Genomic DNA, 5,090 nt, shown 5'->3' on the forward strand with positions numbered 1-5,090 from the left:
GAGAGAGAGAGAGAGAGAGAGAGAGAGAGAGAGAGCGAGCGAATTGGGAAATGCATGGAAATGAACATTATTAAATTGTTCTACCGTGACGCCGAATCCACCCGCAGACATAAATTGACACCGACAACGTCGAATTAGGTACGGTGGGTTGTGGGGCTGTCATGGGGCTGTGATTGGTACAGGTGAAACTCAACGCGCGTGTATTCACGCCCCCAGATTTCGCGAGTACACGCACATACCTCCGCTGGGTTGAATTTGTGTTATTAATGGATTTGTTTGCGGTGCCTCTACCTCGACAATCAATATTTATTTATCGAACGTAGCGACAAGTACGGCTACGTCGCGTCGGCGAGCAGGCAAAGGATGATCAGGGAAAACGAGAAGAAGGACGGAGGTGGGCAACGAGAATCGCAAATAAATGGTCAGCATATTTATTTGATGAAAAAACAAATTTATGCACTGCCGAAACGGAGCGGATTCTATGCTCAACCTGAACCCCGCTGTCCTACAAAGAGAGAAGGATAGTTGTTCGGTTTCCTGGATTTTGCCTTTTCTTTCGGTCCTTTCTTTACTCAAGCAAAAGGCAGCAAACAAATAAGAAACGGTTCTTACTCGCTTGATGTACGACTTTCGGTTTCGGTCGACAATTTCGTTCGCCCTCAAAGTACTATTTTACACAGACTTTTTTTAGTGTAAAATATTCTCCTCTCCAATTTCGGTTACTTGTGATCTCATCATACATTTCTAACAAGTAGGTACGCGTAACCATCGAATGCTCCGAAAGTCGCCCCTACAGCGTCCCTTGAGTAATCGGGAAACAAGCAACCTGGACAAATATTGTACTACGCGAGGGCACGCAATGTACTACGACAACCGGATAGAATGAATATTTGACAAAGTCTGCGGCCATCTCTCTGTATACGAAGTTGGTACGCTCCGTCTCGTACGGCAGTTCAGACGGTACTCCACTGCCACAGCATCCGCGTGTACAGGAACGACTGCAGAACAGCATTTACGCTCCCACTTCTCTCCTCTTGGAGTTGCCTCTCCACCTCTACCAGCACCTATACCATCACGGTTTCGCCTCCGCCGTTACTACTACCGCCACCACCATCGCCCGTTCACCACCACCGCCACTACCACCCGCCACTACCACTACCACCGATACCTCCACCACCGTCACAACCACGTTCGCCCAGCACCGGCGCCCGAGAGGCGAAGGGCCCCGAGGTTTCTACGCTACGAGTCAGTTGGCCGACATGAGCCGCGCGTGCTGGGGCTCCTGGTGTTTATCCGCTCTTAACGGCTAATCCCGATACGCGTACCCTCGTATGTTGGGACGTGCGCGTGCATCGTACCGCCCGTGAAACATACACGAGGGGTGAAAGAGACGTTTCTCACAATTCGTACCTGTGTGGAGAAACATTTTTGACGCTCCAACTACAAAGATCGAACTTTGAGTTTTTAACTGCGTGAATGACTTTCCCGTGACACGGGGGGGAATTGGTGTGCTCTTTTACACGTGTTTTCAAGATTGGTTGTCAGGTACGTGAACAGGGATCAATGTGAAATAGTTTTTTATTCAATCGGAAAACGAATACGCATCTTAATGATCGTGGCATTCGAGATTAAAGAATGACGTTGCGACGCGCGGTGTAACGAACTTGCAACGATGATAACGCCAGTGTCAGTGCAGTGGGGTTAAAGTGCCAGCCGGTTTATGGATAACCACGGTTCGCTGATTGGCTACACGAGTAAGTGATATCCGATGTTAGTTGCGTAATACATCGTGTAGTGGATTTTTCTTGTATCGTGTCGACTCAGGAAATGTGTCCCGATAGCGTTGTAAAAGTGTTTTTACCTGAGACGCAGATAGAAACGTAATACATATTTCACTTCTGAAATGCTGTCACGTGTAGATGATGACATAAATTATTTCACAAAACTGTGAAGTGGATTAATAAAATCGGAATGTGTCTCGAAATCGCAACAATTTTAACATCGATTCAATATAAAAAAAATTGATATATCTCTCTAGCAGTTTAAGGTATTACATTTTCAGTTATATAAATAAATAGTTTATTTATTAAATTTATAAACTTATTTAATTTAAATGAAATTTTGCATTTCTTTTCATAATCGAGATATTGATGCTGGAGAATAGTCATGACGTTTCAGATAACTAATCGAGATAATTCATTATAGTCCCGCTTTCGAGGGACTACGAATATTCCCGATTGATTCCAGTGGCTGCACATTTTCAAAAGCCCGCTAGGGACCGAATCAAAAGATGGACGTTAACATTTAACCCCTGCTCTCCTGCTGCGCCGCATCGAAGCGATCCAAAAGTCTCCGGGAGCCTATTAAAAACTCGTGGTGTATCTTATTCTCGACGAGACTAAACGAGACGAGCCTCCTCTGTCTGGCTTGTTCCAAAATACCGGTCGTTATGCGCGACTCGATGATCACTTTCCGATATCAACTACCGGATTTGCGCGAAGCGGCTATAATCTTCAACCGCATACATACAGCCGCTATTGGTCTCGCAGGCTAAAATACGTTGTACACATATTACAGGTCTGCGCATTAAATGAATAAAGTCGTTGGAAAAATTACACGAGGCAGTATTAACTCGCGATATACGCTATTACTTGTTGCTTCATCGGGGCTATGTTTATATTCCTCCTTTGTGCCTCCGGCATGAGACCTCGTCGAGAAACGAAATATGCGGAAAGTTTACGGATTATCCCTAAATCCATTTCAATTTTATTGGATAAAATAATATGTGCAGGGTAAGCTGGGCGTAAATAAAATGCAATCGAATATGTCAATAAATAGCTCCCGGGCGACCGGTAACCACGAATATCGTGCGCGAGCACGCGTAATCGTTAAGTATCCTTCCCGTATATGCAACGTCAAATAAAGATTTACAAGTACTCGAAGGCACTTACTAGGATTACATATATATAGGAGCACGTTCTTCGGTAGGACTGTTAACGGCAGCAGTAAGTTGCTGGCGATTTATGCCAGATACATGCCTGCATCTTTTACTCGGAAAGCTTTAAAATTGCACTCGCACTGCTACCTACCCCATATTTACTCGTAAATACGCGAAATATATACATCACAGGGGGAACCATCTCCGAAGGTCTGGAGATTACCAGATATCCATACATGCGCAATGTCGATTCTCGATAAAGCGGCGCTATTACGTCGTTAGATTGGCTGGATTGTCGATGGTGATTTGCAAAACGGTCGATTCAATTACAGCCCCTTCAACGATGTTCCGGTAGGACGATCATATCTATCGTTTGCGATAGATCAGACGTTTGCGCGATTATAACAAGGAAAATGACGCTGAAAGCATAGCATTATCTCCAACAAATCGGTAACATTACACTTCCAACTTTATACTGCATTTATTGACTGTGAATCTTTAGTCGTGACACTCACGACCTCACGACCGATCGTAAAGATTACGTCTTTGTGGCACGAATAATTCGCTTGGGATAGAAAATGTTCGATGTATCATGGCTCACGCGTTTACTGACTGAGCGTTATTAATTAATAATACTGTGCTATCTCTTTAAATTGCAAAATGTATTAATTATATCAATGGTACTGTATTAATAATTAACGCTTTGTTCCATTTTGCAGAGTCATGTCTGTTGAAATATTTTCGCATACCATTCATTGTAGGAACGTTAACTAATTAAACCGCGCATATAAATTTCGTAATAATAGGTATGTTAAAAAAAAATGTGAAGAAGAGAGAGAGAGAGAGAAAAAAGAGAATAGAAAGCTTCATGATTTCTACTTTGTTGCAAAAATTCACGCGTGACTAGGATCGGTAGATATTGATAAATGCGATCTAGAGCAATCCGGTGACGCATGATTCCGCCGTTATAAATAACTTGGGAGCGCGCGGTACGGAGGATCGAGCAGTTTCAAAATGATTACGAGAGAGAGAGAGGGAGAGAGGGAGAGAGAACAGACTCCTGCGACCACTGACTAAACATCTCGACCGACCGCGCCGGTGGTGCTTGGCGATTGAAAATGAGGGACCTTATTTGACTTTATTGGAGACTTTATTAAGCGAGACTAACTGTCGCTCATGGGTGATGATCGTCACGACGCGGAACTGCGTGTACTGCGTAGAGAAGGGTTCTCGAAAATAATGAAGAGTGGAACACGAGGCACGTTATACCGATGGATCCCTTTATTCTTGCTTTTACTACATTAGTCGCTTTCTGTAAATATACTGAGCGTGACACGCGCGCGCTTCTTTGAATGTTCCCGTCACCGACAGGAGTTTGCCTTTCAACCAACATTGCCTTTCTCATTCGTGTCGGTTCCGTATCGACGCTAGTCGCGCTTTTAACTTCCGCTTTCCTTCGTGTAACAGAGTGAAAATAATTATATACCGAGAGACGGTCCATGTTTCTTACAAAACGCTCGTGGATTTTTCCATACAACAGTTAAAGGCCACAAATTATAATAGCGCTTTCTCGCTGAAAAAGAACTTGATAGATCTTACAATTAGTAGTAAATAAACGGTGTATCGCGTGATTGCATCATGAATGAAGCGTACACATAAATACAATTTCATCTACTTTTTAATTAAATAGTTAAAATTATAATAAATAGTAATCCAGGGTGATGTTACTTTTTAACGATAATTTCAAGTATTGATCGGGGAATTTTAGAAGCCAATTCATACAAGAGCTTATATCGCTCCTCCTGCTCCCTCTCAACGTGCAATTTCAGCTTCATTGCCGTGTGCGCGGGCTTTATAATGCTTTCGTTGAAATTCCCTCCCCCACCCATCATGAATAAAAATATCACGTTGGGATATTCTGGAGTGAAACTATTATGCGAGACCTACACTCTTGAATCTCCACGGGATCCGTGTAGAAACCGGCCCGATACTCCTGGCGGGTTAATACGCCATTCACACGCGATATTATTCGCAGAAGGTTACACATTCGTGCGCATTGGTCACGTTCGTGTCGAGTCCGACGGTTTTATGCAGACGTCTATCATTTTACGTCGCCGCCACCGGCGTCTTCGATGAGTATTTCTCATCCCCC

General features: G+C 43.7%; 1 protein-coding gene across 4 annotated transcripts in view; it reads left to right on the top strand.

Moving 5' to 3' along the window:
* The first annotated feature begins 1,265 nt into the window (after window positions 1-1,265).
* The window catches only part of LOC108763831 (netrin receptor UNC5C), a 34,480-nt gene continuing 30,655 nt past the window's right edge, over window positions 1,266-5,090 (top strand). For all 4 annotated transcript variants that reach the window (XM_018511719.1, XM_018511720.1, XM_018511721.1 and 1 more), the window contains exon 1: window positions 1,266-1,754. The gene's annotated coding sequence lies outside the window, so the exon portion shown is untranslated. The remainder of the gene's footprint in view (window positions 1,755-5,090) is intronic.

Source organism: Trachymyrmex cornetzi, unplaced genomic scaffold (genome assembly GCF_001594075.2).
Source record: "Trachymyrmex cornetzi isolate Tcor2-1 unplaced genomic scaffold, Tcor1.1 scaffold385, whole genome shotgun sequence".
Lineage (NCBI taxonomy): Eukaryota > Metazoa > Arthropoda > Insecta > Hymenoptera > Formicidae > Trachymyrmex > Trachymyrmex cornetzi.